A 16,621-nucleotide genomic window follows, 5' to 3' on the forward strand; every position below is an offset into this window, starting at 1 on the left:
CAATGAGCTTGAATGTCTCCTCTACGCCTACGAACATATTGTGTGTTATTTCACCTTAATGTGTCGGGTGTAATGCTATATTGTGTATATATACTTGGCAATAAACCCTAACGTAGTTTTCATATTCAAATGATCATGTTCTTATTAAATGAGTCTCGCAAAACAGGGAACAAACTTGCGGCCCAAGTGAACCCCATCCTGTCTTTCTTTGTTCGTACATTTGGGCATAACACTAGGAAAATCTGTTTTCAGTGCTTCGCTTTGTACAAAAGTTGCGGTTGGGTTTGTAAAAGAGCATAAGAATGCGGGTTATATCTGCGGTCGACAGTAACCGGTGGCTGAGCTGTTACTTAATTCGCGTATCGATGGGGATCAATGGGAGTCTATCGGATGAGAGTGATTTAAAGCGTCTTGTAAAAAAGCCGCTGACACACGACTGCTGCCTAGAGGCTGGGTACGATGACGCCCAGACTGATGCACCGGGGTCATCATATCATGACGATGCATTATTACTCCGTAGGAAATTAGCTGTCAAAAGCAATGGGGGCGGCCCCTGCGTTAGGCAATGCAACTGCTCGACATTTGTCGCTGCTGATGAGGAAACGCATAAACGTCGTTGCATTTTAGCGCCTTTGTTGTTTTACATAGCGCAATATACGATTAGAAGAATGACACTCTTCATCAACAGCCATAGACTTTCAGCGGAAACCTTCTGCCCGCGGGATCGAGTCAGCGGTGCGCGAGGGGACTAAAAGGTTTCCGGTGATTCTACTTTGGCCGGGCATAGCAAATTGATATGGTGTTGTATTTGCAAATTTGTTGATTAGGTAAATTTTATATTGTTATTTGCTACATAAGCACCCACACGGAAACATTATCTGATCCGGCAATAGCAGATCGTCGGGCCTTTGTTGGTTGATTCATTACATTGTAACTGACACACGTAGTAAATTCTGTGCGATACGACCCCCTACCAGCATAGTGCTGCCCGCAATCCTGACTCTATAAGTGATTTTTTTCGAGCTATCGTTTAAGAACAGATCGAGGACAAATATGTGATATGAAGACTAGACGAGCTATTTACATTTAGATCGGCTGAAGGAAATTGGTTTGCTGCTATCTACTTTCACTAGCGGCTTTGACAGTGATGGCCCACAGAGCAACAGGAAACGTATCCGTACAAATAGATCTGTAAATATAAATCGGGTGGCCCTGTATGACTTTCTGATGCTGATCGACCTTTTCAACAATACAAAATAGAACCGGCAAACTCATTCTCGGTCTGTTCATATATCCAATCGATCAGATATAAAGTCCGGTTGTTAGTAAAGTCCAGTTATGCCCGAGAAGCTTGCCAGTTGTTATTTGTAAAGGTCTGTATCACAGTTGGGCATTAGAATGGAAATTATTGTTTTGCCAGACGGAAAAGAATATTAATTTACATTTTTTGTCGATCGGACAATGTCGGCACTGGCAAAAGCGCCTGTATCAATAAATAGCAGAGGCTAGGAACAGCTCATATGTGATATAGGAACCCTGACACATTTTATAGGTGATATAGGCAAACGAAACTGTTGAAAAAGCTGATCTGCATAGCCGATCTAATGACAGCAACTGTATAAGCCTCAAACGGCCCATACACGTTCATTACTATCGGTATTGTTGTTGCCCCTATAATTGTAGCTATTTTCAAGCATACAAAAATCAACTTACAACTATAACGGTATCGGTTTCAGCTGGAAGCTTATTTTGCTCTATTTCTAGACGACGTTTTCTTCCATAAGCTTATTTTGCTGCATCCAGTTACGTAAACGATGAATAAAATCATATTAGATTCAGCCAAACTTCAGATCTTTTCGCCTACTGTTTTGTCCTATAGACTTCTATGTGCATTGATTTTTTACTCCGTATTAAATGAGCGCGACGTTAGCCAAGTCAGCATAACAAACAAAGAAGTACCTCTCCTTCGTAACTGGCAGTTAGACTACATAGGTGTCATTATTGATGATAACCTTGATATCTCACAAAATTATCGAAATGGCTATTGTGCCTATATGGCGTACATTTGATAGCATTAATCGACAAATGCGTTGTAAAATTCATCCTTTTGGTGTTTTGCTTGCTCCCGTCATTGGTTGAATTGATTCGTTCAGCCTACAGCCGTACCGAACGACCGACAGCTTCAAAGCATCTCCTAGAAACAAATATGACTTTACGAAACGTTACCAATCGAAATACATGTACATGCGTCTCCTGAAATCGTCCTCTATTCGTTTCGTTGCGATATAATACGATAGGGTAGACACGTGTACGAACGGGGGCCGCTAATCAAACACACACACATGGCGTCAATAGGCATTCTCACGCGAAGCTGATAGTTCTCGTGATCGTCTCAGAACCATTGGTCAGAAAGCAAATCGCGATCGTTTCGAAAATAAGCATCTTTGCTGTGAAAAGAGAAAAAGGCGCGCGCGCGCGCGTCGTTGGTGGGACGCACAGAACTACAATGCTGCCACAGTCGATCACTGTCCGCCAATTTGGCGTTGAACGACCATGGCTACCATAACAGTCCCCCTTGTGCGCGCATTGACTGTGAATCATTACGCTACAAGCACGTTTTATGATTGTTCTATCGTATGTGTGTGTCTGATGTGGCCATAGAGTAGTGGATGTTCGCGTAACTTCGACGGTCGATGTCGCCCACATCACCACTACTACGACTGGAACTTCTGTTGTTCCGAAATGGCGCCGCTGATAAATATTGCGAATTCCGTAAGCTCGTTGTCCTATGCAGGAAGTCGATCAGGCGGCAGTTTGAGGTCGCTTTGAACGGTTATCTTTTCGTCTGTTTCTAGAAACTGAACTCCTATGTTTTCTCGGTAGTCTACTCACAGGCTAAGAGATCCTCGCTAATTGGGCTATTGAGCGTTGAATAACTTAAAGCGATTTGAAGTGCCCTACATCTGATCTGCTTGCGAATGATGGGCTGAGTCTGGCAATAGAATGTATCAACGCTGAGGTAAAACATCAATGATTTAACGGATTATAATAATCCTACAGGTAGAATTTAACAATCCAAAAGAAACATCAAACTAATAAGAGCAGGAACGTGAACGCGTTAGAGGATCCCCTGTACAGAAGTCCTCATTATACCTGCGAGGCTCAACATGCAGCAGAACAGAAGAGTCGAGCTCAAGTGCCAATTTATCGTTCGTTAGCATTCAGTCATACTGAATCGAATCCATCTACATTGTTTTTGTTGCTTTTTTTTTCTTTCTTTTTTCTACATTTATTCGAGGGAGAATCGTGTCGCCTATAGTGTATATTTTACTTAGTGGCAAAAGAATTCCAATAGCTTTCGATCACTGTGACTTCGAAGGATTCCTTTCCTAGAAATGACATTATACAATAACAAGTTTCGGTGGACAGAGCTACCTCCAACCCAACTGGTCAAGCAGAACTGAATAACAGTAATATAACGATTGCTTTTAAATGCACGCCCTAATATCGTACTGTTAACACCGAAGCCTGTAGTTGATATTGTTATTATTACAATTATTCAGAATGGTCGTATATCAGCCACATGCTTACTTTCATTACGATGAGATCCGTGCCCCGTAAGTGATCTGTTCAGTTTGATACGACGATCTAACACCAACCTGCAATTTAGCACGTTTGCCTGGAAGCTGCTTTCATAACATAAACAATCAATATGTAATGTATGTAGCAACTATTGGTGTTGTAGCTAATCTGTAATTTTGTTTTTGTTGTTATGATCGTCTGCGTCACCGAGTTTTCACTATGATTTTTGCACACAGATTTTTGTTTATTACTTTGGACGAATTTGATTTTAGAACGCACTGTATCTGCGGCGTGGACAATGGCACTTTAGAAGGTCCCCTGTTCAAGGTGTTCTACGGCTAGCCGCTCCCAGCAACGATGTATTTTTTCAACACATTCGTTTATTTCATGCGCCGTTATCGAGCAGACAGACTTGTGACCAGATATCGATAAATATGGATCTTTTCCGAGACGACGAACCAACGCTGTCTAATCCTGAAGCTGCTGCTGACCACGAAACGGGTTTGGCCTCCCTTCTTTTTGTACTGCAAATTCGTCACTTAGCTGCGTAACAGATAGCTAAAAGAATGAAACGTAGATACAGAACGTATAAATAACGAGTAATGAAATAAATTCCGTTGTCGATTTTTTCCCGTACAACTCCGTCTAGTCAATATAATATCGCTGACTTAAAAAGCGACACTTCACTAGTACCGATCGTGTAGCCCGTCGGCGAGTGGTGACGTTAAGTTGAGAGCTACAATGTACGAAGGTGGGCAACTTGGCAATTGAGTTATTTAAAACTAAAAGCGAATACCAAAATGGTTCATTAATAATATAACTAGAGAAGTAGCAAAAAAAAGTTACCAAAATTAGTGAGGGCAAAGAAACGCTGAGGCATATAAGTTCCAGTGTGACCAGAAATTTCGAGTTGACTTAATGCGACGAAAGTGCCCTGACACAATTGCCATCGATGCTCTTATCAGATAATCGGATCACTGCCATTCAATTATATCAGATCGGACGATTGAGTTTGTTGCATCACAATTGTATAATGTTATCGTACGATAGATTGATAATTTTAGTATGCGCGACAGATATATTTTATCTGAAGTTCGCAAAGTTATAACTTTTAAAATGCTATGAGATGTATGTCGGCGTTGAGGGGCGCCATTAGCTAACCATCAGGATATATCTGGACTGAATTTAATATAATCTGCTGACAAATGATATATTTTTAGACCTGAACGTTTAACTGACTCACATACTTCGAGAATTTCTACTTTTTTTTGGTTGAAGTGCCTTTATTTGACAAGCTATAAGTAGTAACTTATCAGTACTATTAGTAAATGGTATTAATTTACGGGACTATTTGTTGATTATCTGTTTACTTTGAATCGTACTCTCCGTAGTCGTAGATCCGCGAACGCGAAACTTACTGCGCAAACCTGAAAGGAGGATATGTGAAAAAGGAACAACTAGCGAAGAAGAAAGGGGATTGACAATCTTCTGTTGAGGGCAAATACTGTTGCGTCTGAGGCATTTTGAGGGCCGGGAACGATACCTGATTCTTCAGCTTTACTGGAGCTAGACTATTCATTCGAATAATAAGAACAGCAGAGCCCGATCATTACCTAAAGTATCATTTAGGTGCTATATGTATATTTTCATCAGGATCTCATAATCGAGGTTGCTATTATTTAGGTAAGCATTGCGAAAAAAACCCAATTAAACACCATCGTGCACCAAACATAATCGTGCACCAATAGGGACACCCTAACAACTTTCAGCAAGCTATTGCGGATTGAGGCCATTTCATGGAAAACTGATGATATGAAGCTCGACACAACTAGTGAGCTTGAATGCGACTGCTGTAGAGGGAAAAAATCAAAGATTAACGCAGAAGTAAGATCATTAATTGAAGGTAAAATTGACCGTGCAAAAATGTGTCGAATAGAATCGAATGTAGAATGGAGAGACAGAGAAAACATAGCTAAATTTGCTTAATGTGTTTGCCTGATACATTCGAAATAGTACTGTAGTATGGTGTTTATTTCTGCCGACGATGAGCAATAAACAGATACGGACTGGATGCATTCACACTTTCTAATATAAATTTCGAAAACATTCATATGGCCGACTGCGTTGCTGATCTAACTAATACTTCATGTGATCTCTTATCGTATTATGTATACGTACAGTGTGTTTGTATCATAGATTAAACGGCCCTCAACTGAGGTATATTATACAAAAAAAGGAATTCCCTCGCTCGAGTAATGGACCGTTATTATCGGTTTCCCGTTACAGTCACGCTTGACTATAAGCGGCAGCACATGACCAGCTGCCGGCTGTTCCATATAATTACTACGTTAGCTTATTTTTGCTTTTGAGCACTATCAGCATCAGCGGCCTAAGCTATACATGCAGTCACATCGATTCGCTAATATAATCCACTACGGCAAGTCAAACATACATATTTACGAATTTATTTATTAATTAGGTTTATGCCCATAAATACGCGTTCGTATTTTTCCCTATGTCTTCCAGTGACAATGGCCGAAAAGGAAAAATCAGTAGACAAATGCCATTAGCACCGTGGTCGTACCAGTCAATGCCTTGCCATGAGAACATTTTCTGCCAACGCTATTATTTTCGATGCCATTCTACCGAGCAATTACTTCCAAAATAATATGATATCTCTAGGACAAAATAGATTAATAGCGTTTTACCAGAATTAATCGCGTAACGTTAGGAACCGAACAGAACAATGGCGTGCGCAACAGCAACAGTGATACGAGCGATTTTGCCGCGTGTTATCTTAAAGACGACGACGATCTATGCCAATTGATTTGTTCGAATCTAGCCATCTTAGCAATCCACAAGCAGCGTTAGAGTGTTACGCAGAAAGAGCGACTGCGATAAGCTGACGGAAGCTGACATGCGCAATGACAGTTGAAATTGTATGCAGTGAACCACTTGCAATTATGGAACAGCGGACGACGCCTTTCGGCAAGCGTAGTAATAGTAGTAGTAGTAGTAGTAGTAACATCAGCCGCATTGACCAAGGGGAGAAATAGCGATCCGCTAAAGTAGCCATTACAATGATTATTACTAGGGCGAGGGTGAACGTTATGGAACAAATGCTATTGAATGGATACCATTTCTTTGAGCGACACCTGAAGACATCGACATCTTTACTGTTACTGCGTGGTGCGCCGTTCGTTTCACCGCTCGCGATAGCCCGCGTCGGGGGGGGGGGGGGGAACGGGATACGAGAGTCTTCATGCTCACTGCGTATGTTACTCTATTGTACAATAACGTCGCTTGTATGTGATTGCGTGCTACTGGTCGGTTTCTATCGATGGCTGTAGTGGACTTCCAACACGAGCTACAGCTTTACCGTGAGGATCTAACCGCTCCTACTGGTAGCTAATGGCCGAACGGTGCTGACTGAAAAAGTCACGGTTTCTCAATAGACAGATACGGTAAAATATCCGATAGGTAGCATGGGGGAATTATGTTTGCATACGGCGTGGAAGGTGATTTAAGAACTGAGATGTAGACTCCTCGAAGGATACAAATAAAATGAAATTATTATGCTGCGTCGAAGAGCAAAACTATCTTATTTTTTAGAACACCCGGTATACTGCGGGCGAAAGGGTGAGCCGCGTGTTTCTGTAAATTGAGTCGATGTCTGGTATAGCGGCGACGTGCGGATTACCTGGTGAATAGTTTCGTTAATGTTACGCTCTACTGGCGACGAGCACTCGTTAGAGTGTCTGATGGTTCACTAGTTGTATAGAATTTGACTACCCTTTCCAAACCAGTTTGCCTCCATCGGTCTCTACCGTAGCAAATGTCGTTGTCTTTTCTGTCATTTGCAGTTGGTCTTCGGCGAAACGGGAGAGAGAGAGAGAGAGAGAGAGAGAGAGAGATGATTTAGACAGGAATGCTCTGAACTGTACTGCTCCCCCTGTTGCCTTCGGCGTTACTTCTCTTGACTATGAGCGCTGGCTACGATGTGTGCCTCTCAATTCTAACATTTTTCCTTCATAGAACGTTACCTAGCCCACGTTTCGTCGAATGACCGGTGCTCTTTAGCGATCCCTTATTCACCAATTTATTCCAGCTTGGGTAGCACTACTCCAGGTATCAGCGATTTGATATCTTTTTTGTTCATTTCTTTGGACTACTACGACTATTATTACTGTTGCCGCTGCTGCTTGCGAATGAATACCACTAAAACGAAAGCGGAATGGACGACGGCTCTGCCGCTTAGCAGCAGGAAGCTCAGCTGACAGGGAGGCGTAATAGTTGCGGCCAAAGCTGTGGACGCGCCGAGCAGCGACGTGGTCACCGCGCTAAAACCAACGCGCGATAATTCAATGATTGCTTTGAGGGCTATAGCAGGAGCGCGTTGTAAACTGAGCTGCCGTTGGTGATGGTGGACGACCTTGTCAAACTTCCATACGACGCGGACAACACCGACACCGGCGCACACGCGACGAAGCCGGCACTAACACGCGACGCAACTGTAGAAACAACAGCTGTAGCCAAAAAAAAAGCGTTCCAGTAGCATAAAAATAAGCAACGGCTACTGAAATTACCGCGGCGTTGAACGACAGGCAAAGTTAACGAATGAAGGAACTGTGCCAGAGTAGCGCATACATGTTTAAGGTTAAAAGAAACCCTGACAATATAAGATAACATCGAATTAGATTAAGAGGTGAAAAAAGCTGAATTCGAAAACACTAAGAAGCTATTTAGAAAAAAAAAACTAAATTAGCCAAGTTTATTGGAGAATTACAGAGAATTCTTTTTAAAAAAATGACCAAAAGATAACGAAGTGACTTTTTAGACGCGGTTCATTTTTTATTTCATTATCGTTTATTGTCACGATTTCTATTCCATGCGACATCGAGGACGTTGCTTTTTAAAGACGAGGCCAATTTAAGGCCCAAGCTCGAGATAAATCTTTCAGATCGGAACAAAATCGGTAGCGCGACACGAAAAATCTTTTCGGCCTTATACCTTAACGGATAGAAATTCAGAAAAAAAAATGGGTAGCTTAACCTTTCTGAAAAAATCCTACAAGAGAAGCATTTTTTTTTAAGCAAGGCAGACGATTCGGGAAATAGATTGAAAAGTGACGAGGTATCATCAACAACAATAAACAAAAAACTGTGTTTTTAATGATATAGGAACTCTTAGGAAATTCCGGATATACTATAATTAGCTTTGTAGATGTTGTAGTGTTTGGTATAGTTTAACGAGCTTGAATAAAGCTTTGCTCGCAGTTAGCATCGAAAACAGACGAGATTTACTCACGTAGAGAAGCAATCGTCGAACAACTTGTGAGTGGCCGAAATTCTGAGCTGAAGCCATGTTCAAAGTGCTCAGCTAATTTAGACCGAAAAAACGTGTCCGTAAAAAATATTTCTCTCGCTTTATGGAGAAAATTAATCAAAACGATGATATTCATAATTGTATACATGTGCTTGTACAAATACACATGTATAAAAAATTACCACCGGCTTGTTTAAACCTAACGCACAGATGTTCAAGCAAATACACAATGCAAATATAAGTCAGAAAAATTGATGTACACACCCAGTTATATATAAACGTTACAAGCACATTTAGCGAAATACGTAGTTTTATTTCCTTAGAGATCTATGTTCCACCTACTTTTGCCCTATATATATATATATATAGAACCTCTGTGACAAGTTGTCGTCGGACTAGTTGTTGCCAGAATAACGGAGGTATTAATAGAAAGCCGACTGGTCTGTCACTGTGCGTTTGCTTGCTCGTAATGCAACCCAGATAACTGGTTTATTTCCAGCGGAAAATGTTAACTGCGTATTAATTACTACTAGCTATGCTGCCAAAATAACACAATAGTGTCATCGATGACCGGCGAGCAATAACAATTAAGTTATACTGCCACCCTCGCTGCTGTAACGTTAAGCGCTAGTGAATGTTCTACACGCAACAGGTACTCTATACCTAATATATATATATATATATATATAGTTTTTCTCTACAAAAGTAATCGACCTGTGCTTCCGATCACAGCCATATGATATAATACACAGAGTGGAAAAGGTGTACATTCAAAATGACCTAAGGTGATATTATAGTGATTATTTGGCTACAGGCTGCAAATTGGCAGCCGATTAGCGTGCTGGTAGTAGCCGCAGTCGTATAGGTGTTAGTCCCTAAGAGATAGACAGTAAGTTCTATAAAACTTAACTTCCTCTCCAGGTAGTCCTTACGTTTTCAAAGCAGCTTCCAGTTTGTATAAGTCGTAATACAATAGTTACATGTTTACTCTCTCATGTATTTAGTTAATTCAGTTGTTTATTATTAAATCTCCCGCCTGGCTTCTACCAAATCTCATGGTACACCTTAAACAACATTGTATTCAGCAACGACATATTATTCGGTAAATCCTGAGCAAAGAACGTGTTTATGGAAGGTATGACAGTCTTGATTCAAATATTGGAGTTAACACCTTGGACCGATTATGCCTAAACTGACGAATCCAAAAATGGATGTGTTCGCCGTCTTTTCTATGGTGTACTCGTCTGCCTTTTCGAAGAACGCGAATAAGGCATTGCTCCCTTATTTACCGTCATATAAAGGACCTGGTACTCACTAACGACACAGATCGCAATTAACTGGCACGGTCAATTAACCGCTATTTTCGCTTCTTCTGTTTTTTATAACCAGATTATTTGTTTTTTTGTTTAACGTTTTCGTCGTCCATCGATCAGTCGCAATCGATCAGACGTCCCGATCACCGGTTTACAGATAAGCAACTTTGTCTTGGTGGCTCTGCGTTTGGAAGCCAGCGTTTTTACATTGACATCGTTAGGACTCCACGCTTTCCAGTGGATACCTGGGATTAGATGGCCGAAAGCGAGTACTTTAATTCGTGTTGTTTGAACGAAGCATATATTGCACAAATCTAACATAGGCCCATTTCGAGCTCGCTGTCTCGCACCCCTCGTCCTATCCCCACGTACCGTGACCAAGTAGAGGTGCCTGCGAAGGCTGCATGATATTTTCGATACTATGAAATGTTCCGATGTGGACATAGCTACTCTCGCTTTTTTGGACATTGATCCAGGTAGTCTTGAAATTAGAAGTTGGCGGCTTCAGAAAAAAACTTATCGATTTCTCAAAGATGGCGGAAGGCGGAGAATACGCATATTGGAAACTAATCAAGTGGAACGGTTTTCGTCATTATCGTACTTACAACGCGATTTAATACTCTGACATATTTTCGTAACCTGGCTAATTTTTACACAGGACTGAATCATCGATTTGATTGGACCCTCGGTGTGACATATGAGTCAATATATGGAAAGCAGGCCTACTAGTGAACGAATAGAACAGCTAACTAATCAATACTTGATCACAGTCAAATCAAAATTAGACCATATAACGCAGAAAACTAAACGATTTAGGTAGGTTGTGGTGCTAGACGCATATGGACAACTTCTTCAAAAAAAGTTCTTCTGACCATCAATCGACAAAACTATGGTAAATATCGAACATGGGAAATTGGCATCATTACATTAAACCACCTTTGGAAACTACTGAAGCCCTTGATCAAGTATCGACGCTACGTAATTACTCCATCATTTCTTTCTGTTCACATAACATAAATGTGTAGGGTAGCATAGACTTCGATTAACTGACAATTACTTGGCACACGTAGTGGCAAGAGGTAAGTTTACCATGAGACTATTTTACCCAACCAAGTACCGCAAATAATGATGTGCTCTCGCACTGTAGAATCATTTAATTTAAACCGATACACAAAAAGGCGATTGCATCACTATCTGTCACTGACACAATACCCCGTAACAGTAAAATTCAGCCACCCGATGAAAACGTGCTCATTTATAACGTCTTATACTAGCATTTGTGTTGTAGTATACTGTAAAGTATATTTTCGTTGGGCACCCTTTCTAGGACAGCTTTCCTGTCACCAGAGAAGGCGGCCATTTTCAAGCTGATAACTAACGGGGTAAAAGTAACTTAAGAAAAAGCTTTCATCGTTTGTTTCAACATAGAGAGATAATTTTAAATGAAGTATTTCTATTAAGTTGTCCAGAATAATATAGCAGGTCCGATCATTCAAAGAGCTCATAAACAACCACTATTAGCACTATTCTCAGTCGTGGTTCTCTATCATGGTTTCTATTCTCATTCTACCACCATGTCTTTAACTACCTGCGGCTACGAAATCATTAGAGTATGATAAGTATAGAAACAGCGATATCATTCACAACTGTTCATCGACGCCCAATGATCAAGCTTCTGTTTTTTCGATTATGAGAGCGTTGCTGGAGTTCATTAACGATTGGCAAGAAAAACCTCCAAAAAATCCCTCAAGTAAGCCTTCAGCTCTTGACTGCCACAACCTAATCCCGATAGCTTCAAGTAGTATTTACAATTCTTAACTTTTAAAAAGTGTTCGGGCCGAAAAATCTGCGCTCACCTATAGGTGACCTTGTAAAATCAAGCATTGATTAAATTAGAAAATAGTTTACGGCCATACGTAATATGATTCAAATTTGTTAACGTTACGCTACGTCTGAAAAACGTGATGAGCTAACGGGTCCTTCACCTATTTGTTGTTTGATCAATGAATCAGAGCATTTTCTGCTATACGATGTGAGGTATACATCTTTAGCTGTCTTCTCAATTTATAACGTTATACATATATATAAGTTGTGTGCTTATGTTCTTCTATCTTACGTACGACTCTATGTATGTGTGCATCTGGAACGGTAAGTGGCAGTTGCTGTTTCTGTCGAAGCCATGATCATGGTCGAAGCTGTTAGCGTGTGCCATCATCGTATCAGAAATTGGCTGTGTGGAGAAATTCCTGAGAGCTGGCACGCTGAACGTAGAAACGCGTTTGGTTGCTAATAAACGTTAAGCCGCCCGTAGTGGTAAATACAAATTAAAAAGTTGAATCTGTGACAATGCTGACTGTTTAGATCGCCATTTTTGGCTTTTCTTTACACTGATTACATCAGACACGCACAGGAGTGGAGGATTCAAGAAAGCAAATGTGTAAATACCGAGTCGACTGTACGTGCGTGCACGCGTATATACGCTTGTACATGTGCCTAGGTACGTTCGTGCCTTTGTCTTTGCGTATCATTGCTGTGTTGACAGATCGGAATCATTTTTCTCAACTGTTTTTTGAAATCTACGCACATAACTGACTAGTGGCTTACTTGTTACCACGCAGAAGCAGCGTCCTGCTTTTATTTAATTGACTGAAAGGTGTTAGACTGTACAAAAAACTATTCGTTTATTATGGCTGGTAATAAGATAATTGCTATCACTAACTCGAACAGGATACATAAAGGCGTTATACACTTTAACTGGTAGAATGTTTGAGTAAGACGAGGGGTAGTAATCAGCATATTGTTATACAATACAATAGTGCCATGAAGAAATGTCAGCCTTCGTGGAATCAGAGTTACAGATAATGTTTACTGTTGTATACGTGATGCTCCAATCGTGTTTCGGGTAGTATTTCGAAAAAATTCAGAATAGGCTGTGCAAGAAACGATAACGCGGCACTTTTTACAATCCTCATTGTTTTTATTTTTAAATCGTCAATTTAAAACGTTTAGCAACTTCAATGGAATCTCTCGTTCGTTATTGTGCTAAAACTAAAAAAAAAAACAAAAAAAAAATGCAAGAATATTGCAAGCAAAAGAAGCAAGAGATCTCCGTTAGAGGTCGGGTCAAGTCAATGATGAACTGATCGGCCGATGTATCATCATTGAAACCTGGCGGAAGCTGTTTGATTACGGTCTAATGATATTGCAGTGCGGTTTGCTCACGTGAATCCAATACAGATCACTTGAATGGTAGAGTAGTACGATCTGGCCAAAGTTTAAATTGTATCGTAGATATATACACGAACAGATGACAATCCATAAAAATGCATGTAAGACGTCGTAGGCCTGTAAAGGTGTTTTTCTAGGTTCGATAATCGCTAATTCACTTTCAAGTAGGTAGAGTTTCCATTAAGTAGCTGTTCTTGTCTATAGATTTTTCAATCGCCTTTAAGACAGATGTGGGAAACAGGCCTTACAGAGCGTAGAGTGCTACGAAATGCTGAGATTTATGCAAATATTTAGGTCAGAAAGCTTATTGTATTGATCGATTTTTTGATTACGCTCCTGTTTTTTTAGTTGGCATTCTCTGTACGGATGATAGGATGTGTCAGAATATCAGCCTCAGGCAGCAATCGTGTTAAATAACGCGCAGTCAATGATTCAACCTTTGATAACGTGAGCATCTCCTGTCGATGAGTGCGAGTGATGCTGCCGGTTGCAACACTGATTATTCGTAATTGTATCTAATTATCTAGTACCGTTACTACGGAATAACACCGGCCAACGGCTGCAGCAGCAGCGGATCGCACGACAGCTTTTAGAGCGATAACAGGACCCTGGCTCATGACAACCAGAGCTGCCCTATCCGTGCCGTTTGTGCGACAAGGTAGACTGCGCCTCCAAACTCTGTTGACACCATGAGACCGTGCTACCATTCCCATGAGTGGACATTAAGGAATATTCGAATCTTAAAAGTGTTCATCTCCTGCAACGAAGCAGTTGGATAGGGAGACACGCGTGCTACGTGGAAAAGTTAGTGTGTTTTGCAGACAAAGAAGAAGACACCAGCTCGTTTTCTTATAATTAATCTATAATGGTTATATAATAATGACAGGTTGGCATAATAATAATAATAGGGTAGTTTGTTGTTAAAGCTTGGGCTCTTAACAAAGCGTAACAAATATGTAAATATGTTTTTTTTTTTCGAATAAGTTTTGAACGATTACAAAGCGTTGCAGGTTATACGATACTATGATTAGAAAAAGGTTAGCTCACACTGCCAAGGTCTAGATTCGTGTATTTTGTGCATGCGTCCTGAAGTCTCCAGGAGGTCTTTTTTATTATTAACTATTTAAACTTACGCCATCAATTTTTACGTTATGCAGGTTTAAATAAAGAAAACTGTAATTCAATTTATCTACTATTGGATAACAAAGTTATTATTTATTTACTGTCTATGATACTTCGTGCCACTTCTCTATGACATAGATCCCATTTTGGTAATGACAAATTAACGAAACAAAAGAAAATCCATAGCTGACTCTCACGTATACGTTCCACGAGAATCCTCGGTAGCGCTATCTTAGCTTTGCCTCTAATTTCTATTAAGGCAGGGGGCTCAATACAAACAATTTGGAGAAGCAGAGAATATTTTTATATTCATCGCTTTTCCTATTGCTGTTCAGCTGGGTGTGTGTCTACGCCTTCCAGATTCGAACCCCCTGTTCCTCTCTTCGGCTGGCACGTCGCGATAACCGTCATTGATATCAAACAGTCTCAGCCCAGCGTTTTATACATAGTAATGCGCTAATGCCATGAAATGCGGCACTGCCATGAATGGGGTTACGACGTCGGCTCCTTTGGTTCGCTCTCATCTTAAAGCGAATGTTTGACCGAAGATGAGAGCGCACGTCAAGTAGCTCTCGAAGGTCTTGCCGGTCCAACATAACTGTTGAGGAACGCAGTATCGAGGTGTTTCGAGATCAGTGGCCTCTGCGTTGTCGAGCTGCCTACACTGGCAGTATAGGTATCACATACGTCTCACAATTGCTCCTTGAACTGCTATGGCGGTGGCGTCGGCAATAGAATTTGTAACGTCCAAACAAGCCTTGCACGAATGTGGGCTTGCATCTTCCTTTTTAAACGGCAACTGGGTTGAATAAGACTGCAGCTGGTTTTCCAGCTCTCCGAGAATATTCGCGCTGCAGTCGGTTAAGACATGACCACGCGTCAAGTTGACTTACTAGATGCACGCAGGATACATCGGCAGACTAGTAGTATCAGCGAGTTGACAAGGCACAAAGAAGACGGTGGTCTTCACCGGTGACCACACGTGCTTTACGGCTGCCCGGCATTTGATATGCCAAAGATGCCGCATCGTTAATCGGTGAAAGGGGTATGCCGTGTCCACGACATGCCTCGTACACACTCAGTCAGTTAATGAGTGAAAACCTAAAGCAGGAGAGGCTGAAAAGATTATACAGAACTACGTAGGAGCTATCTGAAAAAACATGTACTTTTAAAGTGATCGCAACGAATTCCAATCAACGAATTCTTCCATCTAGCCGTATATATAGGCTACGGAAAAGTGTGAGCCAAAGCATAGATTTTTAAATACGGCTTTGTCATACGGTTAGCTTGTTTTTGGACGAGTTCGTCATCAAACACAAGCGTTCTTCTAGAAAGGGAGATGCTGCAGACAAAAAGCAAAATGATGGTGCAAACGAACAAGCAATCGCCGATGGTAGTGGCAGAGGATGCATCGCGCAAGAGCTGTATGTGTGCTTGGTCATATGCCGCGTTAAAGAAATAAGAAGGACAGACAAACAGAAATTAAGACGCCACTCATAAATAAAACAAACCGGCCGGTCGCTTGCGCAGGGCGAATTTTGCCCCGAGCAACTTTCAGCTTCTGGACAAGACGTACAAATGAGCGTTGTTCTGTTTCGATCATCTCCTTCTTGCGATAAGCAAAGTTTCATACTCTCATCCGTAAGCGCCACTGAACAAGATCGCTAACAAAACGGTAATGGCAATCGCCGAGGAACGGCGACGTCGTCGGAAAAGCCGTCGTTGAAGCCTGCGGTCGTTTACCCGAAGAAAGCCAAAAATTAAAGAGCGAGAAACAGAGAGAGAGGTGGTAAAAGTCATCATCTTCGTCGGGTGCGGATGGCTGAACGAATGACTCACTTTCAAGACAGCTCTAAATGGCTGGGCTAGCAGGACCGCTAAGACAAGGTCAAACGAAATATACTTTCCTCTAAATTAAAAAACTGAGCCTTCGTAGAGCCTTGTGCTGCTTAAATAAACAGTCACCGAGCGCAGAAGGCTGTAACAAGCATGTAGATGGATTTACGCACATCAGTCGATCCGGAACGTTGTTGCTATTCTAAACTATATAT

General features: G+C 41.2%; 1 long non-coding RNA gene across 1 annotated transcript; it reads left to right on the forward strand.

Annotated features, from left to right (window-relative positions):
• The first annotated feature begins 861 nt into the window (after positions 1 to 861).
• On the forward strand, positions 862 to 4,221 carry LOC147752770 (uncharacterized). Its single transcript, XR_015313165.1, has 2 exons — positions 862 to 3,019; positions 3,855 to 4,221. It is a non-coding gene; the product is annotated as an uncharacterized LOC147752770 (long non-coding RNA).
• The last annotated feature ends 12,400 nt before the right edge of the window (positions 4,222 to 16,621 follow it).

This window comes from Varroa jacobsoni, unplaced genomic scaffold (assembly GCF_002532875.2).
Source record: "Varroa jacobsoni isolate VJ856 unplaced genomic scaffold, vjacob_1.0 scaffold_1004, whole genome shotgun sequence".
Classification (NCBI taxonomy): Eukaryota; Metazoa; Arthropoda; class Arachnida; order Mesostigmata; family Varroidae; genus Varroa; species Varroa jacobsoni.